A 19,978-nucleotide genomic window follows, 5' to 3' on the forward strand; every position below is an offset into this window, starting at 1 on the left:
AATACTTTTTTTTATTATACAGATTTCAATGTATTATTTAGAATTCAATTCTTCTTAAAGTATTTTTTTTTTAATTGATTTAGAGAAGATGAAGAATTCTGACATAATATAACATCATGCATATAATTTTGTATTAATTCAAATAAGATTTGTTTTATTCCTTTCAATGATTTTCTAAGATAAAAAATGCTGAATTTGGTTACGAAATATTTTCTATTGGAAGCGTTTATGTAATTATAAAGACAACTACTATTATTTGTTTAGAATGAACATAAGTTGTATTACCTCATAACATATGAGTTAAAACTCATATGCATACCTAAAAAATGGAAGAGCAATGAAAGTTGTTGACTACTTAAATCATCTCTAATGCCAAAGATAAACTCTGATCACCACGCTAGGGAAGCTTTTTCTTTTTCTGCTGCTACAAACAAGTTTTGGCGATCCCTTCTTTAGTTTGGACTTTATGAATGAGTTCTGCAACGTATTTCAGATATTTAATGAGAAGTTTCACAATTTAAAGTATAATAATGATTGAGAATACAAAGTGTTGCCTCAAGATTTTAATTTCTAAAATGGAATACCAAGCATTCATCTAATAATGCTAGATTGATGATCATATTTGACATGAGTATTAATTACACATAATTAATTAATGCAAGTTACCAAATGTATAATAATAATTGAGAATACAAAGGGTTACACTTATTTATTAATTAACATTTAAAATAATAAATATTTCAACAATTTCATGCATTTCATGCAATTAAAAATATTTGGCTTTTCAACAATTAGCTCTTATATTAATACAATTAAAATTTAAAACATCATGCATTTAATTAAATAAGTTTAAAAATAAATTAAATGTACAAATAAAATGAGAATAAATGCAATTAAAATCTTTGGCATTCCAACAATTAGTTCTTACTTAAATGCAATTAAAACGTCATGCAGTTATTAATTAAATGAAACGGATGAAAACTCAAGCATTTAGAAGAATTAAAATCAATTTTGATGAGGTGTATTTAAGGGGCATTAAATTACTTAAGTATTATTTTTAAAATTTATTAATGATTTATAATACAATGAAGGGACAAGATAAGTTAAAAAAATAAAATGAATGGTCAAGATTTACTATGGGTGGAAACTTAAGCCCCTTTTATAATAGCAGTATAGATATAGATATAAATATAGATTGGGCCCATACTTAAAATTAATGCTATAAATAATTCTATGATGAGAATTTATTAATGAAAATGAATAAAATTTCATTTATAAAAAATATGTGAAATTCTGAACATTTAGGCATGAATAAAATTTTGTTGATATGAATATGAAAGATTAAAATGAAAGATGAAGCAAAATGGGTTCAATATAAAAAATGAATGGTTAAATTTTTATATTGGGAAAACTAAAATAACTTTTATAATAAAATTGTAGAGAAGATGAAGAATTCTGACATAATATAACATCATGCATATAATTTTGCATTAATTCAAATAAGATTTGTTTTCTTCTTTTCAATGATTTTCTAAGATAAAAAATGCTGAATTTGATTACGAAATATTTTCTATTGGAAGCGTTTGTATAATAATAAAGACAACTATTACTTGTTTAGAATGAACATAAGTTGTATTACCTCATAACATATGAGTTAAAACTCATATGCATATCTGAAAAATGGAAGAGCAATAAAAGTTGTTGACTACTTAACTCATCTCTAATGCCAAAGATAAACTCTGATCATCACGCTAGGGAAGCTTTTTCTTTTTCCGCTGCTACAAACAAGTTATGACAATCCCTTCTTCAGTTTGGACTTTATGAATGAGTTCTGCAACGTATTTCAGATATTTAATGTGAGAAGTTTCACAATTTAAAGTATAATAATGATTGAGAATACAAAGTGTTGCCTCGAGATTTTAATTTCTAAAATGGAAGACCAAGCATTCATCTAATAATGCTAGATGGATGGTCATATTTGACATGAGTATTAATTACTCATAATTAATTAATGTGAGTTATCAAATATATAATAATAACTGAGAATCCAAAGGGGTACACTTATTTATTAATTAACATTTAAAATAATAAATATTTCAACAATTTCATGCATTTCATGCAATTAAAATATTTGTCTTTTCAACAATTAGCTCTTATATAAATGCAATTAAAATTTAAAACGGCATGCATTTAATTAAATAAGTTTAAAAATAAATTAAATGTACAAATAAAATAAGAATAAATGCAATTAAAATTTTTGGCATTCCAACAATTAGTTCTTACTTAAATGCAATTAAAACATCATGCAGTTATTAATTAAATGAAACGGATGAAAACTCAAGCATTTAGAAGAATTAAAATCAATTTTGATGAGGTGTATTTAAGGGGCATTAAATTACTTAAGTATTATTTTTAAAATTTATTAATGATTTATAATACAATGAAGGGACAAGATAAGTTAAAAAAATAAAATGAATGGTCAAGATTTACTATGGGTGGAAACTTAAGCCCCTTTTATAATAGCAGTATAGATATAGATATAAATATAGATTGGGCCCATACTTAAAATTAATGCTATGAATAATTCTATGATGAGAATTTATTAATGAAAATGAATAAAATTTCATTTATAAAAAATATGTGAAATTCTGAACATTTAGGCATGAATAAAATTTTGTTGATATGAATATGAAAGATTAAAATGAAAGATGAAGTAAAATGGGTTCAATATAAAAAATGAATGGTTAAATTTTTATATTGGGAAAACTAAAACAACTTTTATAATAAAATTACACGTGAATAAAAAATAAAAATAAAAAATAAAAAGATAAATTATAAAAATATTAAAGTATAATTATCTCAAAATTTTTAAATAAAAAGCATCATAATATAGGTAGAGAGGAAGATGACTCTGTGAATCAGTGTGTGAGAGATCACTGACATTAGCTAGTAATGAGCGCCCCCTCGGCTTCTCCTAAAATTTGGTGAGGCAGTGCCCGAGCCAGCGAGGAATAGAAGAAATGTGTGACCCCATTGAAAGCAAGAATTGGAAGCGTTGGTGAAGTAAATCTTTTTTTTATTATTATTAAAAAATAAACCAATCCTAATAACTAAGTGCTCTCGAAGCAACAGTGTGTTTCATCAAATAGTTTAAAAAGAAAAAAAATCGATATCTTATAATTGAGTGAAGCATAAGCTATCAGGACAACAATCAAAAGTTTTTGGGATTCAAAATGGGCGATGTAAACAGTTGGGAAGTAATTTTGATCCATCCCAAGCCAATTTTGCCTTTAGCCTAGGAAGTTCATGATCACCAAATGGAGGAGAAGGTTGCAAAGAACAAAATCTGCAAAAGAACGCTCTAGTGGGAGGTCCTTAAATTCCTTGTTCTCCTTGAATGCGGAGGCAAACTTCAAGCACTGCAGTGCCTACACAAGAGAGCACGCTTGATCAGAGGAAAGAGTTGAATGGAAACGAAATTTTATGGTTAGTATAGAAACCACATAGAGAACAATAATCTTCAGATTGGTAGGTGTCGCTGCATAAGCCGAATGCAAAGAACATCACTGGAGGTCGACTTCGTCATTATTATCTACGTATGATTCTTCTTCACGAATCTGTGCGAGGCCAGAAAAAAGAGCGTAAGCCTCAGAACTCCCGTAAATCCGACCTACTCAATCAAAGCAGTAGAGAATAAGAAAATGGTAGATTCATCCCCAAATAATCAGCGGGAAAAGAAAGTAAGTGAGGCAGATTTTCAAACCTTTTTTCGGCAAGCCGGTGAAACACTCGTATAAATATAAAATAAACTGCTGGGCAGTGAAATTGAACCGGAAACTGTTTATTAAAAATTGAATGGAGGAGAGTAATAACTTTTTTTGTAACTTATCGGCAGTGAAAACGCCAAGTTTATTTAATGAAATTTAAATATTTTATAAGTAGCGATAAATGAAAGAATTTAAAGAGTAATATATGAACGTTGTAGATTAATTTATAAGAGTGGAATCCAAAGTCACTTTTATATAGTAGTATAGATAGGTGTGAATTTTTTGATTTATTAAATATTTTTAATAGAATGGACGGCCAAGATAATTAAAAAATAAGTAGAATGGATGAACAAGATTTATCAGAGGAAGGAAACTCAAGCCCCTTATATAATAGTAGTATAGATATAATTTTGGAGTCTAAGCCCACATATTAAAGAGAAAAAAATTACAAGTAAGACAAAAAGCTATAAAATCCCAAAACGAAAGAAAAAACCAAAAACTCAAAACACAAAGAGAAGCTGAGACAGTCAAAAAAGGGTCTCAGGGAGAGGCCAACCTCCAAGCAACATAACAAAACAAATTGGGAATAGACAAAAACCCATACATCCAGATGAAGAAGTCAGCTAGCATAATTACTCCTCTTCAATATCAAGTTAGTTGGCGTGTTTAGTTAAGATTTCTCCCAACTATAATGTTAATATCTCCTTAAGATCCCAAAACTTTATCCATTATATGTTTATGCATGGAAAATTAAAATTTTTAATCCCCTAATTATTATTCTACTACAATGTCAAGGTAATAAATCACATTATATAAACTAAATTAAGCATGAAGGATTTAAAAACAACATTGAGTATTTCATGAAATTATAAATCTAATCTAGAGTAAAAATGGCTTCTAAAGTATTATTTGTAACACCTACAGAATCAGTATATCATTCTACATATTTTAAAATAATATAATTTAAAGTAATTCATTGAATTTCTAAATTTAAATCAATCTACAGGTGTTCAAGAATATTTTGTATGCATGTGAAAGTATGCATGTATTCTAAAGTGGGACCTGGGGGTCTCTTTGCATGATCTAAAATTCTAAAATTTTCTCCTTTAGCACTCTGGATTCTGTCAAATTAGTTCAATGTACTAGTGTGATGATATAGTGTTGTGTGCTCCTTAAGGGAGCATTGCGGCGACCAAGATTGAGCACTGCAGTGTTGGGTCTAGATTTTAAAATATAAATATCTATTTTCATTAAGATCAATTTGTTTCATTCCGTCAAGGCATCAAACAAGAGAGAGAGATATAGAGCCATATTTGGGCGACTTCAATTTATTTTTAGTTATGCCTCAGTTCTAAAAGTTTCTTGGATCAATATTAGTTGTATTTTGCCTATCTTAGTTTTCAAAAAATATTGAAATTTTATGAATTATTTTTGTTTTATTTATAATTTAATATTGTAAAAATAGGGATAATTTCATTATTGCTAAACTTTTATCATATAACTTTTTGTATGTTAAGAGATAATGATTCTGAGTATTTAGATATTTTTCTAAAAATTTTATTACAAGGATTTAAAAAATGAACTATTTTAATCTTTTGAAAAAAAAACTTTGACCTAAAAATAATATTTTTTGTATAATTAAATCATGAAAATAATTTTATGAATAATCTTTAGTAATTTGGTTATATTAAATATATTAAGATTGGTGTGTATATAACCAATCTTTATGATCTTTAGTAATTTTAGTATAATTAGTAGATGCAGGAGATGTTTTTTAGGTTTATTCAGGGGAGCAGGAATGCGATATTGTACGAGGATGATTTTACTGCCTTAATTAGCTATACTCATGAGTTAGTTAGCACTTTTGAGGAGAAGTATTATAATTTCTAAGAGAACTCCAGGACATCTTGAGATGACCATTAGTCCCATTTCATATTTTTTTATTTCTCTAAGTTAGTAAAGCGAGCTCTTCTTATTGATAATGATTTAATAGTTAATCAATAGTGGTGGAATACTATAAGGAAATGATTTGGTGATGAGACTTTGAGTAGCTTTCTATGAGAAGAGTAAATTTGGACCTAGATATCTAGGAGAGGCATACCATCTTTTTCAGTATCTAGAGGCAATATTGCCAACTTTGGACGTTCAGCTGGTGGGGCACCTATGTGTCATAGTTGTGGTAGGAGCCACTTTTGTCAGTGTTAAATAATGATCTTGTAATATTTTGATGATCTGGTAGTGTTATAGGATGATTTGGCAGTTTGACACATGACAGGCAAGTGTCCATATAAAGGTCCTGGCAGATATTTTGAGCCCATATCTGAGAGTTTTGCTGGATTAGCATGAAGAATGAGGATAGTCCCACTTTGTCTATTTATTGAAGGGTCATTTAACAGATGTAGTGGCTTTGGTTCAATAGCAGATTATATAGTAAGGAGATAGATCACCCTCATGTTAGAGAAAGTATAGTAGTTTTGTTATACAGCTTTTATTCGGGCACATGAAACAATATAACTCAACAAGAGACAAAAGATGCTCTATATTTTGTCACATGTATCGCTTATATTTTGTATAATTCCTCTCATATTTTATTTGATTCTGAAGATTTTCATTCATTTATTTTTTAGATTTATTTTGATTTACTACATTTATAATTTATATTACTATCTTTTACTTTGATCATTATGAGTCTTTATCTAGGAGTTAGTGAGTCTACTCCAAATAGAGATATTGAATTATGTATTGATGTGATTTTAAGTATAGCTCTAATATCTAAAAGTTTATACAGAAAGGCACCAACAGAGCTTTAGGAAATGAAAGTACATCTTCAGGGGATAGTTGATAAGGGATTTATCCATCTTAGTGTGTCACCATGGGAAGAACCTATTCTATTTATGAAAAAGAAGGATAGTACGCTGCATATTCATATAGCCTACATGGAGCTAAACAAGTTCACTATAAAAAATAAGTACCCTTTGTCAATGATTGATGATCTATTTGATCAACATATAGGATCTTCTATATTTTCTTCTCTTATGCTAGGAGGATGATTTTACAACTAAGAATAATCATTTCAAGGTTTGAGAAAAAAAACCACCTTAAAAACCAAATGGTAAAAAAGATACGGAATAATAATGAGCCATGAGTATAATAAATCTTTACTCTATTATGAGGTTTGTTAAAAAGATGTACATAAATAAAATGCAATAAAAAAAGAAAATAGGGAGGTGATTTTCATTTCCAAACTTGAATATCAATGGATCCACTTATCCTTTAATATTTTTAACAATTTACAATAAGAATCTTGATTTTTGGTTGATCAACATACATTGATGCTTTGTTTAATATAAAAATATAATCCATCTAAGGGACTTGAAAAGATTCAATTTCTATCTCTAATTAAATTCTCTTTAGACTAGATTTTGCTTTAAAAAAAAAGGAAACCCTAGTTTAGCTTATAGGGAGCTTTGATCTGGATCAATAAAATATAAACCCCAAGACCACTTTAGTTAGCAACTTGAGTAGGTTATTTCATTTCATCAATCCAATCTTAGAGAAAATCAAAAGGATAATCAATATAGCTGAATTTATAATGGTGTTGGTTATGCGTTATTGGGCTTTACATAAATAACTTAATTGGGGTGCATAAACAAACTATTATTGAAGAATTCTCAAATATGGGGGGCTTAACTCTCTCTCGTGATTTCTTCCCAATTCGAATGAGACTCTAGATAAGGTCCTGATGCTCAAAAACTTATAGTCATACTTATAGATATAATAATCATTCTCTTAGACCCATAATTTTTTAGACATGGTCTAGGGATGTTCTTCCTTGGTTAATTTTGAGAAGATTATATGATGCTCTCATTCATCATAAGTAGGTATCATCTCCATATTTAATCCATGATTGACTAAGCCATGCTGTCTGAGGGATTCTATCCTTGGTAAGGTCTATGATGATTTTATTTGCATCTCTTCCAAACTTCAAATTAGAATCAAATTACAATTTGAACAAAACTCTATAAAATTAAGTCCCAAATCATTGCCCAATTTATGATTTTATAAAGTTAAACATTATAGTTGAAATGTCTCTAATCCCATAAAAAAAATTCTTCCATAGCATTGAAATTCAAAATTCATCAAAACTATACTTTTCTTTATAGAAAGATATTAAGTTTTGTCTGTTTGATTAAATTTATTTTGGCCAAGTTCAAACTATTTGGTTTAGATGGAGTCAAACTACCTTTCATTAAGACTTCATAATCCTACAACACTTGTCACATTGAACTAGGTTCCTAAATTAAAAGAATTAATCATGGAAATCTTTGCTTTAATTTCCCCCTAAGTAGCTCAGATGCTTTCATATATGTTATCTATTAATCTTGATTGAACTACTCTTTCTCTTTCTCTTTCAGCAAGTTACCAAGAGTGTGCAACGTCTCTCTGCTCTGGGTTTGTCAGGCAATTACAGGGCGATTTCTCTAGGGCATCATCGGGAGCGCTAGTTTGCTCTTTTCGTGGCTCTTCTCTTCAGTTTTTTGATTTTTGGCTTTCTCTTTATGTGTATTGTGCTGTGATTTGTTTTGTTTTGAGGTTTCATTTTGGTTCGGTGTTGAGCAATGATGCCTCTTTCGTCATCGCTCCCAAACCCGAACACTTCCTCACTTGGTGAGGGGAAGTCACGATCTTTTAAAAATATTTAAGCCAGCTCTACTTCTACTTCTTCGAATATGAAATTCGTGCAGTCCTCTTTTAAGGGATGTCCGTCTCTTTTGTTTGAAGACTCGGTTGTTGATTTGTTAGAATGCTCCGTTTGCTTTGACGCTTGTTGGTGAATTTGTTTTGAGACGACCTAATCTAGATGTCATTCGAAAAAAAAAATTCTTAACCTAAAACTATCTGGAGCATTTCACATTGGATTGCTTGACCAAAGACATGTAGCTATTCAACTTGCAAATGATATTGATTATAGCCGTATTTTTGCTAGGAGATCTTACTATATTCAAGCTTGTCAAATGCGGTTTCTTAAATGGTTTCTATATTTTGATGTTAGGGAGGAATCCCCTGTTGCTCCCATATGGATTTCCTTTCTGAATTTGAGACTTCATTTCTTTAATCATCAAATTCTCTTTGGGTTGGCTTCTATATTTGGTAGGCTGTTACAAATTGATCAAGCTACTGTTGTTGTTTCTAGGCCATCGGTTGCTATGGTTTTAGTTGAACTTGATGTCTCCAAGAAACATCCTACGAAAATATGGATTGGATCAGAAGTTAAGGTATATTCCCAAAAAGTAGAATTTGAAAATTTACCTATTTTTTGTTCTTTTTGCAAGATGCATGGGCATGGAATGAATGAATGCTTTCGGAAATATCCTCACCTCCGTAAAGAAAAGAGCTCTTTGAAACAAAATGAGGATGTTCCTACTCAGGTGATCTCTAATCCTATTCAAGTTACTCTAAAGGATAATACCTCCAATCCTAATGATGAGCCAATGGAGGTTAATTTGGAGAACCCTATTATTTCTACTACTAATGATGGTTCTTTGGTTATTGATCAAGGTCATATTGTTAAAACTCATGCTGATACTAATTTTTCTTGTGAAAACATCCAGGATTAAGACTTGAATAATTATGAAGCTCCTACTAGTACTAATATTGTTGTTTCTCCTACTTGCACGATTAATTTAAATAATATTGATTTTCATGGAAAGATGATTGTTTCTACCTCTACTAATATTTTAAATGATCAGGAAGATTTGGCTATTCAAGTGGTCCCTAAAGATGCTTTTTTAGAGGAAGGAGAATTTGTTTCTTCTCTTCTGAAAAGTAATAAAGAAATTATTCTGAGAGAATGTGATGTTACTGAGGAGGAGGAAAAGTTTATGGAGGATGAATGTCCTCAACTATCTTCTTTAAGGGACCACCCAAGTGGTAGTAAGGCTCTTTCTCTTTCTTATTATAACAATGATGCTTTGACTGATACTGAGGAAATGCTTATTGTTGCTAAATGTTTTGCTAAAGATGATAGTGATTTGAGTTTTATCAAAGTTCATAGTAAAAGAGGTAGGAAACCTAAGCATATTTCTATTCAACCTCCTAGAAACACTCGATCGCATACTTCTCATTAATTTGGTTTTTATGTTTAATACAATTATTTCGAATGTGAGGGGCATTGGTTGTCCTTCTTCTAGAATTCGTGTTAAAAACTTATGTCGTGTTCATAATATTGCTACTCTTATTTTGCTTGAGACTCTTATCTCTTCTGATAGGTTAATTAGCACTTCTCAGTTTTTGGGCTTTAATCATGCTATTTCCAATGTTGCTAACAAGATTTAGGTTTTCTTGAAAGAATCGGTAAAAATTGATGTCATTGGTGACTTTACACAAGTTTTGTACTGTAAGGTAGAGGTTCTTAATTTTAACTGTTGCACTTCTTTTGTTTATGATGCTTCGTCTATTTATTCTAAAAAATTTCTTTGGGAGCAACTTTTTGAATTTCATAATATATGTAATTTTCCTTGGCTTGTTGTGGTGATTTTAATACTATCTCTAACCCTTCTGAACGGATTGGAGGTTCCCCTCCTCCTTATCATTCTATGGAGGATTTTAATAATATGATTACTACTTGCAATCTTTCTGATACTGGGTATGTTGGTAATAACTTCACTTGGAACAGGGGTCATTTATGGCAAAGATTGGATCGTGTTCTTTTCAACGACCCTTGGCTTAATTCTCTATTTTCCACTAATGTGTAGCATTTGAGTAAAACTTTGTCGGATCATTCCCCTTTACTTATCAGCATTAAGTGTAAACATGGTAATGTTTTTTCTCAATTTAAATTTCAAAACATGTGGTTAAATCATGATTCTTTCTTGGATGTTGTTCAACTTAATTGGTATGCTCCTCTTCATCCTGATAATTCTATTTTTGGTATGAAGAGACTATGGTTTAAGTTGAAAAGGTTGAAATAAGTTTTAAATTGGTGGAACCATCATGTGTTTAAAAATATTTTCTCTAATATTCTGCAAGCTGAGGAACTAGTTAACTCTGTTGAATTAGCTTGTAAAAATGATCCTACTTATACTAATCTTTCTCTCTTAAAGAATTCTAAAGATAATCTATTTAATTTATAAGCTCAGAAAGAGGTTTATTGGAGGAAAAAATCTGCTACTAAGCATTTGCTTGAAGGTGATAACAACACTAAGTATTTCCACGCTTTGGTCAAGAGAAAAAGAGCCAAAAATAATATCAATAAAATCCAAAGGGAAGATGGGTCTTTTACTGAAAATTTTGAGGAGATTGCTAATTTAGTTGTGAATCATTTCCAATACAAGTTTAACAAAGTTTTTACTTTGGATCAAATTATTGATCAATCTTTCATTCCATCCTTTATTTCTATTGAGGAGAATATTTTACTTTCTAGACCTCCTTCTGTTGAGAAGGTTAAAGAGACCTTACTGAATATAAATAAGGAGTCTGTGGCTGGGCTTGATGGTTTTACCACTCTTTTTTAAAAATGCTGGCATATTATTAGTAATGATATTTTTCATGCTATTTTAGATTTTTTGCTGGTACTCCTATCCCTAAGTTTTTTCTTTATACTTCTATTGTGCTTATTCCTAAAAATAATGCTATTACTAATTGGAATGATTTTAGGCCTATCAGTCTCTACACTTTCTTCAATAAGTTGATTTCTAAAATTATTGTGAATCGTCTGACTACTATTTTACCCAGAATTATTTCTCCAAATCAGATGGGGTTTGTGAAAGGTAGGTTCATTACTGATAATATCCTATTGGCCCAGGAATTTTATCAAGACTTGGATGTTAAGGTTAGAGGTGGTAATTTAATTATAAAGCTGGATATTGTCAAGGCATATGATAATATTGATTGGAATTTCATTTACCTTATTTTAGAATTTTTTTGTTTTAACTCTATTTTTGTCAAGCTTATCAAGAACTGTATTGAAAATGTACATTTTTCTATTATTGTTAATGGTTCAAACTATGGTTTTTTCAAAGCTTCTCATGGTTTAAGGCAATGTGACCCCATTTCCCCTGCTCTATTTATTATTGCTGTTGAGTTTCTTTCTAGAGGTCTTACTAATTTATTCAATGCCAATCCTCATTTTTACTTTAAAACTTTGGGAGGCATCCCTCTATCGCATTTATGTTTTGCGGATGATTTTATTGTGTTTGCTAATGGGACTATTAACAAATTTTGAAAGCTTATGGATTTTTTTGATTATTTTGAGAAGGTTAGTGGTTTACCCTTTAAAAATAACCAATGTTGTTTCATTGCATCAAAGAGAATTTCAAATAATCGTATTTTATCTATAAGTAATCTTACTGGCTTTTCTCATGCTCAAATGCTTATTAAATATCTTGGAGTGCCTCTTTTCACTGGTTGAGGGAAATCTTTTTTGTTTGATGACCTCATTGCTTCTATTCAAAACAGACTATTATCTTGGGAATCTAATTTCCTTAGCTTTGGTGGTAGGGTTATTCATATTAAAAGTGTTCTTTGTGCTTTTCCAGTTTATAGTTTTCATTCTATCTTTCCTACTCAAACTGTCTCTAATAGACTTCACATGATTATTAATAATTTTTTTTGGAGAAGCACTTGTGCTAGTGCTAAAATTCATTTGGCTGGTTGGGAGAAATGCTGTGGTGTTTTGGCTGAAGGTGGTCTTAGGTGTAAGAACTTTAAGGACCTTGCTAATGCTTTTTCCTTTAAACTTTGGTACAATTTACGAGCTAATATTAGTCTTTGGGCTAATTTTATGGTTTCTAAGTATTTTAGTGTTAAGCATCCTACTAATTATTTTTCTAAACAAGGTGATTCTAGAGTTTGGAAAAGGCTTTGCAGGATTAAATGGGAGGTTGAGCCCTTCATCTCTTGGGGCCTTGGTGATGGTAATATTTTCTTTTAGTAGGATCATTGGTTAGGTAAAAATTCTATTGACTCTATACTGAACTCTTTTTCTACTTCTTCTATTAAGGTCAATACCTTTTTTAATAATAATTCATGGGACTATAATAAGCTTACTAATGAGGTCTCTTAATATATCCTCCATAGTATTTTAAACTTACCTATCAATATTACTTCTAGAGATATTTTGTTGTGTGATCTTTCCAAAGATGGTGGTTTTCATTTAAAAAGTGCTTGGCATACCTTGAGAGATAAAAGAAATAAATATAGCATCTTCTATAATATCTGGCATAAAAGCATTCCTTCTACTATTTTTATTTTTGTTTGGAGAGTTCTGCATAGATTTATTCCTACAGATGATAATCTTATTAAGAAAGGTTGTATCTTGGCCTCTAAATGCCAATGTTGTTTTCATAAGGAGAGTATGCATCATGTTTTTTTATCTGGGCCTATTGCTATTAGAACTTGGGTCTATTTCAATGATTTGTTTCAACTAAATTGTTTTAACTGTCATTTGCCTCTTAAATCCATGCTTAAGTTATGGTTTATTAACTCCAAAGGTCATATATGTAACCTTATTCCTTCTCTCATTTTGTGGTTTCTGTGGCTAGAAAGAAATCATTCCCTTTTCAATAATGTGAAATGAACCATCAGAATGTTATTCAGAAAGTGAAGGATATGGTGTTAGCTCTACTGGCTGTTAATTTGATTTCTGTTAAGAACTTTAAAATTGTTACTTTGTTGGTAATTCTTTAGGTTTGAAGTTGGAGGGTGTTCCTGCCATTTCTAATGTTATCTACTAGCATAAACCTCCCATTAATTTCTTTAAGCTTAATGTGGATGGCACTAGTACTGATTTAATTGGTGGTTGTGGTGGTGTGATTATAGATAGTAATGGTGGCCTCATTGATGCTTTTGCAAGTCCTATTCAGGGTAACTATTATACTGCTGTTTTTAAGGCCATTTTGAATGTTATTCAATTGTGCATCTCACGTCTCTAATTTGCATACTGAGGTAAATTCTGACTTAGATTTTCACCTCTTTCAAGCTGAAGATGAGATGTGTTGTTCCCTGAAACTCTTCTATATGGTTAGAGAAATTAAAAAACTTATGTTGTCCCTTAACTATTCTTTTAACTATATCAATAAGGATGGTAATGCTTGTGCCTCTTGGTTGGCAATGTGGGGTTGTAGTCGGACTTATTTTGCTAATTTTATTTGGGACACTAGCCCTACCATTTGTTGCAAATCTATTTTCATGGCTTATGTTTTGATGATTGACAAACACTACTTCTCTTGGACTGCTTGTTGCTTCTAACGTTTCAGGAATCGAAGATCGGACGAACAAGACGAAGCCAATTCAGGATTGCGTAGGTTTAGGGTTGAGTCAGTCTGTACTTTTGTTTTTCACTTTTTGAGTCTACTTGTAATGGTCTAAGAGACTGATGCTAAGTAACCCTATACACACACTTGAGAGATTTAGAATTTCTATTTTTGCTCATATCGGCCAGGACGATATTTTACATCGTCCTAGACGATCAGGCTTAAAATAAAAAGTCTAAATAAGGATTCTTAATTAAGGTAGCCGTCATTAATATATCGGCCTGGATGATACGTGTATCGGCCAGGACGATATGCTCAAAACAGAAAGAAGGTTTTTATTCTAGTGGGTCCGTTGTTTTTCCCCTTGCTGAGGGGGTCATTAACTGGAATGTTATTTTTTCTATCTCTGTCTCAATTTCTCTTTCTGTTCCTGGGTGATCCGTGCGGGTTTTTCTGGTCTGGGACTCTCGGTGATAGTCCTTTCTGTGCTTTTAGTTTTTTTGAGTGTTGTTGCGCCCAGCTTTTGGATCTCACCTTCTTAACTGCTTTTCATGGGGTTTTCTTCGATTATGTTTGGATGACTCAGTCGAATTTGTTCATTGCTTCTGTTGTCTGTTTGATTATGGATATGAGCAATGATTGCAATGCTATTTTTGCTGAGAGCATTTCCCTTTGGTGCTCTCCCTCCCTCAGGTTGCTCTTTTGGTTCCCTGGGAGTGTTTCTATCCAATTGGCTGGGGTTCTGGTTTCATTCAACTTTCTCTTTTCTGGGAAGTTGGAGGAGTTATTTCCTCATGTTAGTTGCTAGAATGCATTTGGTTTTCCTTGTGGTAATTCTGTGGATGGTTTGGCCTTTGCTCTTCATAGCTTGAAGTTGTGTTGTTTGACCTTAGGTGGTCTGGTAAGGTGCTATTGTGCTTTTTGGGATGGTTGGATCCTTTTACCTGTCTTGGATTTTTGTTAATTATGCTTTCTACTTATGCTCGGGTCATTTAGAGAGCTGGATGGTTTATGCTCCTGAGGGTTGGATCGAATGGCATGTGGACATTCTTGTTGAAGTTAATTATATTATTTTAATCTTGAGCTCTTATAATCTATATCCTTGGTCTGATTTTTAGTGGTGCTTTGATCATTTCTGTTTAAGTGTCTTAGCTCAGCTTTTTTCCCTCTCTAACTTTACCTCTTGCAATTATATTTCCTATATTATTTGTTGTTATAATCCTCTCCTTTGCAGCATTTTGGTTTTGCATGTGATTTGGTTTAAAGCTATTATCACACATTTTTGTAGAAATCTCGAGCATAATTTCTCCATCTAGAGCTTTCTTTTTTGGATGCTTCCCTTTAATATGCAGATTATTCAGAAGTTCTTTTGTACTTTTGCTTAGTGGAGACTTATTGCTCATAGGTTTTTTATCTTTTTTCTTTTTTGTAGCTCATTGGAGCATAGTGAGCGATTAGTCTCCCTTAAGGACTTTGTAATCATTTTTTATTATTAACGCGTAGGCCCCTTTGATGGTTTTAACAAAAAAAAACTACTATTTCTCTTTATCCTTCCCTTAAAAAGTGATGACCTACAAAAAAAAAAAAAACCCCAACAAAATATTTTGTAAGTTGTTCATGGCCATCATTGCTTGTAGGGAAGTGAAGAAGAGTCAAAATCTACAAAAAAAATTCAAATCATTAAAAAATTTAAAAAAAAAATCAAAATTAAGATTCAAAAGCTTTTCGATTCTTTTTCGTTTCCTAGGAATTGACATGCATAAAAGCTTTTTGATCCCTAGTGGAGCATTAGTAAGTTATTGATGTCATTTGTGATTGAAAGAGAAAAGAAAACATTCAATCTAAATTTTTCAAATTGATTAGTATTTAAGATCTCTTCAATCTTTCCCTTCTTACCTACAAAATGGCATATACAAATGACATATGACTTGTAATGGAGCATATGGAAGTTGTTAATGTCATTTATGATAGAGAGGGGAAATCAACATCTCTAGATCGAAACTCTTTATCCTTCAATTTCAAAATATCTTCATCCAATAGTTTAGGATGTCCGTTTGGTATGTCTATCTATAGTTCAAGTTTTGGGTAACACTAGTTAGGGCATAGGTCATAAAACCTTTATGGTGCAACCCGAGGTCTAAGTTAAGATTTAGTTTATGAAATCATTTTCTAGTTATGTATCAAAATCAAAATAAATATATTTTTGAAATATATACCAGACATTTTAGTTTTTCATTTAGGGATAGGTGTGAGTCTCCATTGACGCTTATTGCCATCTAATATATGAGGATAATTGATAGTAGAGTATCTCCAAGTGATATTATGATGCCTAGCAAAACTACATCTAAATGAAGGACCGTTATCAGATATAATTTGGAAAGGAACACCAAACGGTACACGAGATTCTCTTTAAAAAATTAGAATGTGGTGATCTTTGACTTCTCTAAAAGGAACTACTTCTTTCCACTTTGAGAAGTAATTTGTAGTTGCTAATATTAATCTATGACCTCTAGAAAATAGAGGATCTATCAAACTAATGATATTTGTACCCCAACTTTCAAAGGCTATGAGGCAATGGTTGGATGTAAGATATTTGGTGATTGATGTAGAACTACACCATGCACCTGACATTAGAGATAGTGTAATGCAACATTCATGCAATCATTTATCATCTATGGCAAGTAATATCCCATTCTACTAATTTTCATTTTCATCTTTGGCCTAGATTGGTGTGCACCCCACAATTCAGCATACACTTCTTCTATTACCTTCCATGCTTTTCATTTATATAAACATTGTAACCAAATTTGATCGAAAGATCTTATGTATAAGGTGTCGTTAAGAAAAGCATAGGATAACAATCATCTTTTAATCTAATCTGCCATTGATTTATTATGAGGGAGCTTATTTTCTTACAAGTATTCGATGAAGGGTTTTCTACAATCCACCTCTTCATTGTCTACAGCTAAACAATTTTCACCACAACTTGGGATTTTCTATTTATATATTTAAAGTATATAGGAGACAAAACTTGTTGGCCTTGTACTTCTATCAAAATTGAATCTTCCTAAGAACATGCTAAGTCATTTGCTAGCTTATCAATAGCATCTACTATGGAATTATTTTTGTGAGGGATCCTATATGATATTACACTTGGAATTTGTTCCAATAGATGCATCGTATGCTGGTGGTAAGGAATCAAAGTTTCTTTCGATACTTTATAAATTACAACCACTTTATTAATGACAAGCTAGGAATCTCCAAAGATTTTGATTTCTTCGGTCCCATTTAGAATTATCAATTCTTAGCTAATTATCAATGCCTCATACTCAACTTCACTATTCGTACAGGGTTCTGACATATGGTAAGAGTGATACATCATGCCTTTATCTGATGTAATGAATATTATACGAATTCCGGCTTACACTAGAAATATCATCTTATGCTCCTTGTTGAATGGAAGCAGCACCATCAAAATAAACTCCCAAGTAAACTTTTCATTTGAATCTAGTTCCATAATCTATTAGTATGGTAATTTATCATTTATTAGCAATCATCCAGCACTGGGTGAGCTGCTAGGAAATCTACTACAGCTTATCTTTTCATTGCTTGCATAGAAATGAATGTAATTTTAAACTATGATAGAATCATCGACCAATAAGCTAACCTTCTTGATAGTATTGGTCAAGTCATCAAATATTATAACGAGTTTATCCTGGATATCAAGTTTTTTTAGTGAGAAAACATGTAATGCCTCAACTTCTAAGCGGTGAATTTCAAGGTTAAACAGTGCTTCATGATCAGAGGATAATTTACTTCAATGGGAAATAAACATCTTCTTAGATAATAAAGAGCTTTATCATTTCATTCCTTATTAGCCTAAGCTAAAAAGGTCCCAAAAGATTCACTTAAGGCTATCATATATAAGATCAATGGTTTCCCTAGGGTAAGGGCTGCCAATACATGAGGGTTTGTTAAATACTACTTTATACTATCAAATGCTTTATGGAAATTCTCATCCCAGCAAAATGGAGTAGCCTTCTTGGATAATGCAGCAAATGGTTGACATATGTTTGAAAGGTTTGATATAAATCTTCTAACATATGCTAATCAAACTTAAAAAGATCTCAACTGTGCAAGGCATTTAGGTGGATGCGTTTCCATCATTGCTTTAATTTTATTCAGATTAATTTTGATTACACAGTGTCAAACCACAAAACCTAAAATTTTTTCTTAAGTTATGTCGAAAGCACACTTCAAATGATTTATTTTTAAATTATATTGGCGTAGACTTTAGAAAACAATTCTCATATTAATTGGATTAATTGAAGTTTATTCAGATTAATTGGATTAATTGAAACACTTCAAGCTCCTCCAGCCCTTCCCAAGGCTTTCCCAAGCTTTTCACAACAAAACTTAGCCTCAAACCTTATTTTGGAAAAGAAAGAGAAAGGAGAGTTTTCAAATGAACTTGAAATCCAGCCATTATTAGCTTCTAGAATCTTCAACAAAGTGTAGATGACTTCACCAGGAGAAAAAGAAGCCTAAGAACTCCAAAATCCACTAACTGAATGGTAATATATTCCCACTTTTAGTTTAGACTTCAATTTGAAAATTCTCAAAATCTGCAATGCATAGCCACTAAACTCCAGACATTGCAAGATTACATTTCCATGAGCTTATTTCGTCAAATTTGGATGAGTATTTTTCAAGTTATTTCTATTTGAAATTTTCAATTTATTTTAAACTAAAAAAATTTGGATCAATATCGATATTTTGATCATTTCTTTTGCATGATTGGACGGCCCATAAAATGCCACATCACATGTACAAAACTGCGTGATGGCCTTAGGAATTGAATGCTAGCCAATTCAATCAACCTAGGCCAAGTAATCGCATCACAGCTACATGTCTCATGTGGTTTGAATATGACAGACGATATCTTTGCTAACATGTTTTACGACAACGGTGGTGGTGCGCCGCATGGCACAATCATTGGCAATGATTGCATAGCTGGCCAAATTAATTAAAATTTTATTTAAAAGTCAATTTAAAAAGAAAAAAAACTTTAAAAATTCACAAAAAAATATAGTTTTTCACCAAATTAAGTATTTTTAGTGTCATTCAAAAAATAATTATACCTAGTAATTATAAAAATTAAATTTAAGTTATTTTGATTAGTGAATTGTAAGATATTATAGTTTTTTTAAGACATTTTTATCAATTTTCTCATAATCTAGTGGTCAAACTGAATACAAATTTTGGTGAAAAGTTTTTGAGCATCTTAGGCATCCCCTGTATTTTTCTTAGGCCCAAATGCTCAAATGATTGATATGATGTGAATTTACAAAGTAATGGGTCCATTTTAGACCCAAAACTTTAAAAATTCATAACTTTCCAAATTTGTAGAATTAGGCTATCAAATTTCAATGGTATGCTTGCATATATGCAAGGGTTAGGTGACCAGAGATTCAAGCCTATTTGAATAGCCAGAGATTCAAGCCCATTTGAACAACCAGATATTGAAGCACATTTAAATATTAGTGACACCGATGAAAACAACTAAGGTCAAGATCGAGATAACTTAAAAAATTCCTAAAAAATTCTACATCCACCCAATAGGGATAAAACTTGACAACAATAAACTTAGTAACATTTTACACACTAGGTTCAAAGTTCATTGGATTTGGAACCTGATAGGTAAGAAAATTATCTAAGTCAAAATTTTGCACTTTAATGAACCCAAAAAATTCAAAAAAAAATACAAAAAAATTTAATTTAAATCCAAAAAATACAAATAATACATCAAATTGACTAGAATTTAACCCTAAAATTAAAAGCCCCTTGACTAGACTTCAATGTTAAGCTTATTTAATTTCAAATGAAAATTAATATTTAATTAAATAAGTTAATTAAAATAATTTAAAAAAATCCAAAAATTTCTTAAACACTTGAGAA

This window comes from Dendrobium catenatum, unplaced genomic scaffold (assembly GCF_001605985.2).
Source record: "Dendrobium catenatum unplaced genomic scaffold, ASM160598v2 fragScaff_scaffold_325, whole genome shotgun sequence".
Taxonomy (NCBI): Eukaryota; Viridiplantae; Streptophyta; class Magnoliopsida; order Asparagales; family Orchidaceae; genus Dendrobium; species Dendrobium catenatum.